General features: G+C 33.8%; 1 non-coding gene across 1 annotated transcript; it reads right to left on the reverse strand.

The window, feature by feature from the left end:
- Positions 1-13335: 13335 nt before the first annotated feature.
- On the reverse strand, positions 13336-13444 carry LOC114912966 (small nucleolar RNA R71). The gene has a single exon (XR_003799009.1). It is a non-coding gene; the product is annotated as a small nucleolar RNA R71 (small nucleolar RNA).
- Positions 13445-14297: the final 853 nt, after the last annotated feature.

Here is a 14297-nt window from a genome sequence, read left to right on the forward strand (position 1 = left end):
ATTATGGATCCAGTACCTAATGTTTCCACATCCAATACACATGATGCGATCAAAGACACTTATCAGAAGTGGCCAAATGATCATATCATCATGTGGTATTTTTTGAGAGCAGTGAAGAACATGAATTTAGTTATAAATTCGATGATGCTCAGTGAGAAAAAATCTTTCAAATGTTGAAGGAGTTCTTTTGTACCTCTGAAGATGTGTCTTCAGTGGGGTAATAATCTTTTGAGAAAAAAAAGAAGGTGCAAGAGAGTCATGTTTGAACTGATGAGCCCAAACTGACAAAAGAGTCTAACGTTAACCTAGTCTGACAAAGTCTCTTGACCCGAATAGGCTAAGGAAGAGAAATCAGCAAAGAATTACTGGACAAGATACTTATATGATCACACCTTATGATTTCTCTATCTACGATGCTATTACTTTGGTATTAGATATCAGAATCCCATGCAAATTATTGCAACGACTTCAGATTAGGAAAAATATTGAAAACTGTAAGAGATTTCTGTATATTGGAGATGGAAGTTATGTTCCAATCAGAGTTTTAGGAATCGTCGAGCTTATTTTTTAATTCTAACAATATTATTTTAGTGATTGTCACTATTGTCTAATAATTTTTGTGATATCATTATGAATGATGTCAAAATCATGTGGACAACTAAGAAATAATTTTTATACAGCCTGTTAGTGTATTGTACACACCAAATAAATCCTTTAGAATAGATAATGTCACAGATATCTATCTTTAACAATTTAGGCTCGATCATATAAACAAGAATAAAATTAACAGAAAATAATTCTCGAAGTCAATGATTGTGAATCATTGTCAACCTGTCAATCATATCTCTTTAGTAAGATGACCGAATCATCTTTTGCTGAAAAAGATGAATGAGCCAATGAAGCTCTGAATTCGATACATACTGATGTATTAGATCTATGAACATATTTATCATAAATTTAGATTATTTAAAATATTTAAATAATTTTTTAATAAGATAAAAAAATAAACTGAAAAGAGCATTGAAACTCTTTGGTCAGACCAAAGAGGAGAATACCTTTTCGATGAGTTTTTGATATATCTAGAAGAGAATAGGATTCTCTCTTATTGAAATCGACTTTGTTAGACATAGTTCGATCCATGATGGGGTTTACAAGTCTATCAGTCTCTTTTTAAGGTTATGCTTTTAAGATTGCTTATTATGTTCTGAATTGAATTTTGAATTAATTAGTCGCAATAACTCCATATGAGATATGGACTAGGCGAAGCCAATACTCTCTTACCTTAAGATTTGGGAGTGTTTCTTTTATGTCAAGCACTTACAGACCGATTAACTTAGATCCCAATCTGATATGTATTATTTTATAGGGTAACCCCAAAGAATCTAAGAGATATAACTTCTATCTTACTAAAGAACAAAATTTGTTCAATATTTTTTTTAGAAAAGGAGTATCTTGGTGAAGAAACTGATGTCTTTAATATAGAACTTATGAAGTTCAATAGGTAGAAGAACCGATACAATCTAATGAACCCATAAAAATAGATTTGATTAGATCAAATCTGAAATCTATTATAGAAGCACCATTAAAGAAATCTGATAAAGTACCGCATCCATCGAATAGATACTTCGATTTCTAGTTTCGAGATGTGATCCGGTTGAACTTGGTAAGAATAATAAGGATCTGATCACCTACATAGATGCCTGTAGAGATTTGACTCCGATCAATGGCTTGGAGCTATAGAGTCCGAAATGAAGTCCATGAAGATCAATGGTGTATGGACACTTGTTGATTCACTCAAAGGGTAATATCCATAGGGTGTAAGTGGATCTTCAATAAGATCAGAGGGTGCAGACGAGAAGATGGAGACCTACAAAGCCCATCTGATTGCCTAAGGATATTTTTAATATTATGGTATTAACCATAATAAGATATTTTTCTCCTAGGACAATGCTAAATATTTTGGAGTTGGAACATGTATTTTGATAAGTGATCAAAATGCATGACTTCGTTGAGAACAAAGAAGAATCCTGCAAATACAAATGGGTTAATAGTTCTATAAGTGTATTACTTATTTTGTACGTGGATAAAATTCTCTTAATCGAGAATGATATTTCTTAAATTATAAAAAATAAAAGTTTCACTGTTATCATTGTTCTCCATAAAGGACTTGAGAAAAGTATTCCTCATCTTAGGGATGAAGATCTATAGACATAAATCTAAAAAGCTGCTTGGGTTATCTCAGTCCAATATATATAGAGTGTTTTTGAGTAAAATTTATTCTATCATGTACACTATGTATGAGATCGGATATGGTATACTCACTAAGGTAGTGAGTGGATACTTGCAAGATTCGAATGAGAATCACTAGAAGGTCATCCTTAAGTATTTGAGAAATACTGAGAACCGATGACTCAGTTATGGAGAATCTGACTTAAAACTTGTAGAGCATGATTTCAATTTTTAGTTGGATATAATAATAGCAAGAACGTGTCGGAATGCATTCTTATCCTAAATAATGGAGTAATTTGTTGGAAAAGTTCTAAACAAAAAGATATAGCCAATTCAAATTATGAGGCTGAATGCATTACAGCATCCGATGTTTGCAAGGAAGCTATGTAATTATACAGGTTCAATGGCAAGCTAGGAGTGGCACCCTCCGATGATGGTTCTGCTGTATTTTACAGCATCAGAGCCATAGCTCATGCCAAGGAGCCAAAGTCCTATTAGCTTACCAAATATTTTGCATTGCTACTACCTTATTCAAAAAATCTATTAAGGTGATGTCGATCTTTAGAAGATCGATGGAAAGGAGAACCTAACCAATCTATTTACTAAAGCCTCGGTATCTAAGAGTTCTAAGATGATAAATCAAAGATGGGTATATAATACTATACTGATTGGCTTTAGTCCAAGTGAGAGTTGTTAAAATTATGTCCTAAAGCCAATCATTTGATAATTATGCTAATTATAAATATATATAAATTGATCAATAATAAATATTATTTGGCCTTTTTCATCATAAGATTACATCTTCAAACAAACTCCTATATTGTGATGAAGTCCTTCGGATTACTTTGATCGATAAAGGAGGATTTATCGTATAGTCCTTAAACTGGTTCACGACCAAATAATATGCTATTATGAGGACAATAGCGATATCAAATGTAGGTCGTTGTATGCCATATACATTGGTTATTCTCATAACCAAATAGTGTGAAGATACTAGTATGACATGCAGATGAGATGTAGGAGTACATCATCACCAAACGTGACCAACTATGGAGCACTTTACTATCAAGAGTAGCTCACAAAGGGTATGGATATAAGTGTCCCTCCGATTTGAGATTACTATGGTGACTTGCAAGCAACTCACTGTACTTTGATGTCGAACTATCTGAATTGATAATTCGATGATGAAAGATTTTTGGATGCAGTCAAGTACTTGTTAAGTCAGTGCATGAGTCAAGATGGGATTGATCCCTCTGAATTAGTAGGAGTTAATGTATCAATGTATTTCAATTTAGCAAAATCTGAGTCTGGATAATCTATGTGATAGATTTGAAAGATTGAAATATAATATGGATGACTTATCTAGGATTAACAATTAAATCTTAAGTCTCCTTGAGCATTAGGGTCAAAGGGATGAATTATATGGTAACCATACGTCAGTTAGTTCTTGAATGTTGCTTTGTCATCATTCGATCTATCTGAATATCTGATCCCATTGCTAGATGATTACATCGATTGATTCAAAAATTTATTTTTATGCTACCGACTTAGGTTCAAACCTATAGGATCACACTCAAAAGAAGTTTCTGACTGATCATGTGGCTAATCAACGATTGAGAATCATTCAAGGGCTTAATTGTCAATTCAATTGATAGTTAACCTTATGCAAAAATTACAATAAATTTATTCACCAAGTGCTAATGAATTAATGAAAGATTAATTAGTAATTAAATTATTGATTAACTCAATTTGATTGAGCAAAGAGAATTTGTTAAAATCTAAGTGAATTAGATTCAATTAGGTTCGATCCGATTAGGGTATGAGATGATCTAATCACTAAAAGAGAATTATCTCTAATTTGATCAGGACTTTGATTCAATTAACTCCTAATTTGATTAAAATTTAATTAAAAATTTATGAACCTAATTAGATTGGATTTTATCTATTTTATTTGGGCTAAACCAGATGTGATTTGGTTTGGATTCAAATAAGGAAATTAAGAGTCCATAGAGTATTGGACTCTTCTTTCTTGCGCACCAAAACTTGGATGCCACTTTTCTCCACATACAAAATTATTTTGTGTGAGATTTTTTTATGCCAAAGATCTCTTTCTTCTCTATCTTACATCTAAATCTGGATAAGATCTGGTTTTATATGGTATATTCAAATTTGATTTGAATGGTAAACCATATTAGATAAGGTTTGACCTTATCTATAGCATTGCCGCCCACTTCCCTTTTATTCTTTCTTTTGCATGACTTTTTGAGGGAATTTTTTGTATGAAAAATCATATAATGATCTGATTCACTATGAAAAATTATGAAAGGGGGCATCCCATGTTTCTATTAGGGTGTGGAATTTGTGGAAGGGTGACAATATATGATAGAGTCCAAGATCCTTAGGACTCTTCATCCCTACCTCATCACATGCCAATAAAAGGGGTTTTATTTTTTGTTTTGAGTGTGTAAGAAAGAAGAGAGAGTTCTCTTCATATTTGGGGATCGTGGGTGTGAGTTCTTGATGTAAAAAAAAGAGAGGAGAGTCCTTTTTCTTGGGTGTTCACAAAATCTAGTTTCCAGAATTTTATTTCTAATGGTTTGGGAAGAGAGAAAAAATAAGAGAGAAATTATTTTCTTCTCCATCTTTTTTTATCTCTTCATCTCCTCTAGAAGTTCATCTTCAACATCTGAAAAGATTTTAGAGATTTGAAGAAAGGATAATCAGCTAAGAAAAAGATCTTTGTGCGAGCTAGCACTCTCGAAAAGATCGATCAGATCTGGACTTCGAATGGACTTTCTGTATAAGTCGGATATATATGTGGCTGTGAGAAACTAGCAAGGATCATCCTTACCACATCTCTCAGCAGTGGTGATCGTCGATTCGTGCTCAGGTATCGAGTTCTGAACTCAGATAGGTGTAGATTTGATCTACTACTTACATCCATACATGCAGATTTTATCATGTGATTATTTTAAATTTTATATGCATCATATCATGTCATAGATCCTAGAATAGATTGATTTGATGATTAAATCATATGCATGTTAGATTAATATGATTAATCTAATTATTTTTTACTATTTTATTTCAAAAAAAAATTAAAATACATGCATAAAATCGCTTACATTTTTCAACAGTCTCATCATAAATCCAAGCACATTCTAAGGCACTTCTGTCTCATTTATAAAATAATCAAAAGATAAGATATTGTCATTGAACGAGTAGAAACAAAGAACAACATAGTAGACCCATTCACTAAGGCTCTACCACAGCAGCTGTTCGATCACCATCTCGATTGATGGAAATAAAATATAAGGGTGATTGACTTTAGTACAAATGAAAGATTGAAAAAAATATGCCCTACAAGTCAATCAAAATTTATATTTTGATGGATTTTTCTTGTAATCTTCCAGACTTATGTAATTGATATTTTATAAATAAAAGATATTTATTTTTCATCATATACTGTATCTTACTTTTTGTAATGATTATGATAAACTTCATAAATCAGGACAATAATTTTAGGATTATGATAAGATCATACCTATAAGATCTAAAATCTTAAAAACTTTGATTTAAAATATTTCTAGTCATAGAAATATTGAGTAGGGGATCAGTATTCTGAATAGACCAGCACTTCCTATGTATGCTCAATAGAGATGGCTGATCTCATAAGCCACTTGTGTGAAACAGTAATACAAGAATATGGGTGCTCATTAGAGAATGAGTTCACTGAATTGATCTGACTTAAGAAACATCTTATAAAATCTACTTACCGTCAAAAGATATTTTCTTATTGTGGGAGTTGTGCATATAATTTTTTGACCTGAGACTACCATAGAACCTTGTATACATGAATTCATATTTTGGTTTATACTCATTTATGACTTAGTCATATACGGAGTGATCTGGATATGGTGGAACGTGTATGGAGGTTGTGAATAAATCAATATGAAATCAATCACCCCTGGTAAGAGGAGATCGCATCCAACTTGCTCTAATCGATTGATGATTCAGGAAGCCTTTGATCAAAGTGAAATAAAAATTAAAAAAATTTTCTAATATTTTATTAATCAAATCATCATTAAAGATTAAGAGAAATACAAATATAATATTAGATTTGATATCATTCCATATCTAGAGTTGTATTTAGGATGTAGGATGATCGCAGGATCGAATTGCATGATAACTTTTTACTGAAGGATATTTTTGATATTTTCATCAAAATTTTATATCTTCTAGGTAGACATAATATATTGCTAGATATCAATCTTATCTTATGGGTTTGATCAAATTAAAGAGTTTAATTTGATCGCCAATTAGAAAGGATTCTAATTACTAAAATCTAGTTAGCTCGATTGGACCTAGATCGGTTAGATTAAATTCTAATCAAATCAGATCGACTTGCACTCGAATCCACTGCTAGCTAGATGCGGAACCCAATGGGTCACATACAAAAAAAATTGATCAGGGGTCTAATTGAAATAGATCATGTTTGCAAAATAAACATGCTAACACATGTTGCAAATCCTAGCTTCTTGTTTCGAATCAGGTTCAAAATTGATTCCAGATTGGGCTAATTAAATCTAAATTGAGTCAAATTAATTTTAGATTTGTGTTGGGTCAACCTATGACTAGATGAACTAGGGATTAGGCACCATATAACTAGGTTCCCATGTGCCAAAAATTTTTTCTTGCAGGTGGGATTGTTTTTGTGCGCAAAAGATGAGTTGCATCCCATGAGATGGGACGCCCCTGCCTTGATCTTATCCTTTTTGTTCCATACTAAAATAATTCATGAAGAATCATGATTTAATTCTAGGTGCAAAGGAGTCCTTCTGTGGCTAAATCACCTCATGGTTTATTTATGGAAATTTGATAATGTATGGAAACCTATCCAAATCAATCCAAGCACCACCTGGAGTCCAATCTACTAAGGACTCTTAAAATTGATTCACGCCTCCTCTCATATCTAAATTTTTTTCATGCCATCATGGAATTAGCACCTCAATTATGGTCCCTTGGATGGCCAAAAAGCACTAATCAATGGTGGAGAAAAATGCCACCCAGTGAAGCCTCACAATGCATCGAAGAAACATCGAAAAAATTATTTCGAAGAGTCTTTCTACGTGAAGCAACTCTTGGATTTCTTCCCGATGTTTGCCATATGTCAAATGCTTCCAGATGGGTATGGAAATTTGACTTAGGGGGTCAGATAATCTAGATGGGCATGAGATGTTGCATGGAGAGTGCGTGAGTCAAATCTGAATGCATCTGGTCACTAACTATTTAAAGGGGGCAGCATCAGGGATTTATTCATTCAGATTTCTAATTTTATCTCTTCTTTCTTACACCCTCTCCCTATTGTTCCATTAGTCACTTTCTTTCCTTGTTAGGACAAGTCCAAAAATAGTAAGGACAAGTCTGATTTTAAGACAAGGGCCTAGGAAGAGATTTAAGGAAGAGAAGGAGACAAGAAAGGTAGAAATCTGCCCAAAAAAATTCTCAGAGTGAAAATTTTGGAGGAGGAATCATCCTAAGGAGTTGGTGTCCTGATCATAGCCCTGTGTGGATCACTATTGGAGAGCGAACACTTGGACGCCTAGTGGAGGTTCTATCAGAATTTTGGAATAAGCGTTGTAGGTATTCTTCTATAGCTTGAATTTTTTTATGAATATGTTATATATGATTGTTAATCATCAAGGAGGTGCTATTTTAAGAGTTTAATATTTAGAATTTCTTAGTTTAAATTTTTGAAATCTATTTTGCTTTTACTATGCATGATATCTCTGAAACCCTACAGGATCTCTGGTAGAACCTCGATCAACCCTTGGTCATAGCCTTCTTCTTCCTTCACGCAGATCGACCAGCAGCAGACCCTTCGAGTGCACCAGATGGATCAGCCCAACACCTTTGGGCATGGGAGCGGATGAGAGAGTAGAGAGGAGAGGGAGATGGCATGGAGACAACAGGAGGGCTCTTCAGAATGGAATAAATAAAACATATAGTAGGGGGGCCTATTTATAGAATTAGAAACCTAAGAGTCCTAGAGCTTTAAGTTGTTAAATGACTTAAAGCAAAAGGACTCCTCGTATCTGGCCCCCCTCCCTCTCATTTCCATGTATTTCTTCATAGAATCTCTATGAGAAAACAAAGTGTGCACCAGCTTAGATAAAGATAAAGCTTGTAGGCACCACCTTTATCTTCCCTTATTTGAATTTGAACTTTTCAAATTCAAATCAGCCTTTATCCTTATCCACATGGGGATAAATTCTCTTTAAATTTCAGTGAGCTTTATCCCTCATCTGAAATCAAATTTGAACTCTTCAAATTCAAGTGAGGATGAAGCCCTTATCCTCTCACCCTATCCATAAGTGGCGCCACCCTTTGATCTTATCCATTTGGGTGCCCCCTCCCCCCTCCTTTAATTCTTACATGGAAGGATGGCTTCAAGGACTCCAACTCTTTGGTGTCCAAATGAGCTTACTTTGATTTGATCAAGCCCTATCCAATAAAAAATCCAAATCAAGGAGAAACTAAGTTTAATCATGTGCTAGCATGATTTTGTTAAATCTAAAATTAGGATTTAATTAATCCTAATCCAATTAGACTATGCTAGCCCAATTATGCAATCCTAGATCAATACCCTTATTTGTGTGACCCCATAGGTTCAATTCAATTTGGTAGTGAGATATATCACGATCTCCATCACAAATATCATCAAAATTCCTTTCGATAGATTGTAACTCCTTTCAATCAGCCAATTTAGAATTATCGATCATCAAGATAATTCTAATTGGTCCTATGATCCATCAGTGACACCTAGCAGTATGTAGTGAAAATTCATCAAATTGAATGAATGAATCTCTAGGTACGGTTGTCGTGTAATTCAGTTCTTCTATCGTGAGTCCCAACAAGATGGAGGTTAAGGATAATTTATCAAACCTGATTCTTATCATATGCTAGAATCAATCGACTTGAGTCCAATGTGAAATCTTATGAAAATACTTTTTCATCATTCACACTGCCATGACTATGGGCTTTAGGACTCAGTGTCATGATCTAAATAGGATTACTCCTTATCTACCGAGGTCGATAATCCCATCTGGTGCAAATCCTATTCCTACAATGAACCTACTGCAACCAACATACACCTCAAGGCTTTGTATGGCTAGGAGATCGAGTTATAGTGTAGTCAAACTACAGCAATCTCACTGTGAACAGTCGAGGCACCGTAGGTCTAAGAACTAGACACACTACCACAGCATCAAGTTAGTCATGATGAGAAGATAGATATCTTAGTGACTACTCGTGTTTGGTCATGCTCAGTACTCTTATTTCTAACAAACACTTGTACTGTCGCTTCGATGTCTCTACACCATAAATTCAAGACCCATTTATCCTAAGAAAGTGATTGTGCACTAATCTTTCCAGATCAAGTACTGTCTCCGTGATGATCTTATGATCGGAAGTAGTTTATGAATTAACTATTAATAACAAATGTCTCAAATTCTCAACTCTTGAGAATATATGTCATTATATCCATTAACTCAATGGACGATACACAGATACAATTAAACACAAATATGTATGAAAAAGAATCTAATTTTATTAATTAATAAGTCAATATTACAAAATATATCCTTAGAATGTTTTACAAGTGTCGGCCAATCTGACATCTAGGCATACATCTAACACCCACAACTCTGACACCTCAACATCGAGCATGGAATGATAATCCTCATTATCCTCAGAAAGAGGTATCTTATCCTTATTCAGTAAAAGCCAAAGATCACCATGGACCCAATTAGGACCCCAAAGTGAATCTGAGGAAACAAAAAAGAGATGGCTTTTCCAGCCATAGACTGAGGAGGGTAGCCCTTTGATAAACTTATAGCCCCCTCCGAGGAAAAAAATACTACCACCCCTTCTTATGGGGTTGTCTTTTCAAGATGAATAATGCTCTGAAGGGTGAGCACCTCAATGCCATCTCGAGAAGATCATAAAGGATGATGAAGATGATGATCATCTGAATCGAGTTCGAGGTAGGAGGACCTTGTAGAAGTTCAAGATGTTGCTAATAAAGGGGTGAAGTGGAAGGTTAATGCTGACTCGGAGGGACTTCTCGTAGATACCAATGCACTCCTCTAGAGGCCTAGTGACTTGGCCTTCCCAACCAGAAACCTCTGATAAGTCATATATTTTTATATTTATTGTAGATATTTTAGATATTTTATGGTGCTAACATCTTCTAAAAAATCTAATTTCATAAATAAATTAGATTTTTTAGTAAAAATAAATAATTTTAAAAATATAAAATTAGAGCATATTTATGAAAAATAGATGAGTAATTTAAGCACCAAAATAATGAAAAATTAATAAAAAATTTAATGCATATTTTTTAAATTTTTTAGGCATAAAATTGGCACAAAAATCAAGCTAAAATATCCAAAAAAATAATTTTTATAGCCTTCGGTGCATGATGGATCGACCGCTCGATCCACAGAAGTGATGGTGCGGTCCACGGGAGTGATTCACGATGCAGGATGCAATCTACGATGGGCAAAAGAAATTTTTTGCAAATGGATGGTGGAGATTAATCCTGAATGAGATCCAATGGCTGTGGTTCATTGTCGATTGAGAAGAAGATTTGAGCATGATCCGATGGCTAAAATTCAATCTGGAGTCCGATCCGATGGCTGGTGTTCATCCTGACTGAGAATAAAAAGAGTTTTGCACCATCTGATGATCAGAATTCAATCAAACACACGATCCGATGGCTATTATCATTCTCGATCGTGATAAGGAGTGTAACATTGTTTTCTGGGCTGATTTGGGCAGTCCAATGAAGATCCGATAGCCAGAAAATTAAGACATTGGTTTAATATGATTTCTAAAGATTTTAGGACTCCTTTTGCTATCAAAAAAAGATAAAAAATTCACCTATAAATAAAGAGTCCAGGAATAAGAGAGGAGAGCAGAAAAAATTAGTGAAAAACTAAAAAAATTAAAAAAAAATTAGAAGAGTTTAAGGATCCAAGGAGAAGAAGAAGAGAAGCTGGTTCGCTTTACGGAGTAGAAAGAAAGAAGGAGAGATTGCCAACCATCTTTTCGATGAGGCTGCATCGATCAACTTTAGATCTTTGTTACAGTTTTATTTTATTTTATTATTTTTTTAAATTTTTTATATTTAAATTTTAATTTTAATTAATATAAAATTTATTTTCTTACACTTTAAATTTTTATCTTTTATTTTTATTGCAAGTAGATGCTAGATTCTAGTTAGTAGATCTTAGTACCAATTTATTTTATACTCTTTAAATTTTTATTATTTATTTTTATTACAAGTAGAAGCTAGAATCTAAATAGTAGATCTTAGTACCGAATTTATTTTTCATACTTTTATTTTTTTTTTGATTTAAAATTACTTTCTTTAAAACTTTATTTTTTTATAAAATCAAAAATTTTAAATCAAAATTTTACCTTCACTATGGATTCGATCTAACTCACTACTTTCTATATATTTTTAATTTTTATTGAAGTCAGAATTAATTTGATAAGCATGGTGTTCTAACGACAACATCGCAATCCTATCTATTTTTGATTCTATTATTGGGGAAGACATCAATTTTAATGTTTAATTTCTTTAATTTTCTTATGAATATAGCTTACGAACTTTTTTAATTTTTTTATCTTTTTATAAAAAAAAGAGAAAAATTCAAAAAAAAAGGGATAGAGAGCTTCCAATTTGATGAGATCAATCCTAACCCTAATCCTAACTATTTTTTTTAGTATTAATTATTATTTTTTTAAAATTAACTTAAAATTTATCCACATAAATCTAATAAAAATCACATGATAAGAGTAAAAACTTAATTATTTAGAAGTATTCATCATCTTAGATTTATTTTTGATGGTCGCTGGAGACAAGGTGAGCTTTCAAGTTTGATTAGTTTCATGTATCTAATTTAGCTGCACAGAATCCCTTGTTTGAAATTGGTTGTGCATATTCATCTCTAATCAATTTAAGGGCAACACCCATAACAAGATAAGGTGAGGATTTTATCACCCTTTCTTAGCCCAAAAATAATCAACCAGCATACCGCATTAACCTAAGCCTAATTAAAATTTAGTAGACATTGGCTTCTATGGTCAATTGAGTTCAGTTTGAGTATTATGGTGAAGTTAAGTGCATAGTAAGTTCGGACTCACCCCCAAAACTAGTATTCACAAAGGCTAAGCCTAAGTGAACTTGTGGTTTTTTAATTAGTTTCGTTAGCTTGCCTGGCCAATTCAACTGGTGTCTAAAGCAAGCAACAGGGGGACCCCCACGACCCCACCTCTTATCTGGCTAGTTGAAGAAAGTGAGAGCAGACCCAACTTGCATTTAGGCTAAGCCACTCTACATCGAACTGTTAGGTCTAAGAAATCCATAGGTGTCTAGATTTAATTGTTTGATAACTTGATTGCAATTAACACTTAACCACAACTAATTCTTCTCATCTTTCATCTTTAGGTCTAGGGCTTTCTTAAAGTTCTCACCTTTAGAATCTCTCTCTCTCTTTCTTCCTCTTCTCTTTTTTTTTCTCCCTCTTCTTTAAAAAAAAATCTAAACCACACACATTAGGGTTTGCATTGGTACAAGCATGGTAGGAGATCTCTTTATCCTGATCTAGTTGAATCAATCCTGAAATTGAATGGCTGATTCACGCTAAACTTGAAAATCAAATAGCTGGAGACCCTAGAGAACCACCTAAGTAGATGAAGGAATATTTTATTCCTTCCACCTATAATCCATCAACTTGTATCCACTTACCTGATATCCCTGCAAGCCATTATGAGATTAAGTCGACTATAATCCAGATGCTCCCATCTTTCTATGGAAACACCAATGAAGATCCTTACAAGTATCTAGATGAGTTCTTAAAAATCTATTTACGATGAAAATTCAAAATTTTACTAATGATACACTTAGACTGACCCTATTCCCCTTCTCGCTTAAGGACAAAGCCAAGTACTGGCTTGGCACAATAGAGAGACTGATCCGAATATGGACTAAAATGCAGCATGAGTTTCTTAAAAAAAAAAAATTCATAGGTCAAACCAACACCATGAGATGAGCCATCACTGGATTTCCTCAGCTTTCAGGAGAATAAATTCACGAATCATGGGAGAGACTAAAGAAAATTTTTAAAAAATACCCACACCATGGTCTATGTAAGTGGCAAATTATTTAAGCTTTCTATAAGGGTTTAGGTGACCAATACAGATAGATAGTAGATGCATCTTATGAAGGTGCATTCATGAGTAAGAGTGAGGATGAAGCTTATACTTTGTTTGAAACTTTGAGTGAAAATTCGATCAACCATGCTTCATTATCCTCCTATAAAAGATCAATCCTTCACCAAAAGTGGGCAAGAATTTTTGAAATCAAGCAAACAAACTCTAGTTCTAAGACTGACTTGAACCTAATAGCTCAAAAATTAGATAAAATCAATCTTCTTGCCCAGAAGTTAGATCAGTTCCTAGTCCTAGGTCAACAATCTCCTGTGCAATACACACCACCTTTCAATTATCAAAAGATTTGTTCTATCTCTGTTAGTCCAGCCCATCATATAAGTGAATGTCCCACGACTGTACAGTTTCCATCTTTCATCCAAGAACAAATTCAAGCTACCCAAGGTTACTCCAAGCCTATCAATGATCCATTCTCTAACACATATAATTCAGGCTGGAGGAACCACTCAAATTTTTTTGGAGATCCCAACAGACTCACACTCAGACTCAAATTTCTCTGACGTAAAACTTTCAGAATAGGCCCTACTATCAGAATTATGCTTATAATAGAGGTCAGCCTAGTCAGCCGACCCAGCTACCATATCATAATCAACCATCATACCCACCTCCTCAACAGATCAATCTAGCCGACGATAGATTCAACCAACTCCAACAATTAATTATGACCCAATAGCAATCTTTCGCTAGGTTAGAAGTACAAATAGGACAGTTAGCTGAGTCTACTAAGAGGAGAGAACCAAATCAATTATCAAGCTAACCAGTACCAAACC

Source organism: Elaeis guineensis, chromosome 11, assembly GCF_000442705.2.
Source record: "Elaeis guineensis isolate ETL-2024a chromosome 11, EG11, whole genome shotgun sequence".
Lineage (NCBI taxonomy): Eukaryota > Viridiplantae > Streptophyta > Magnoliopsida > Arecales > Arecaceae > Elaeis > Elaeis guineensis.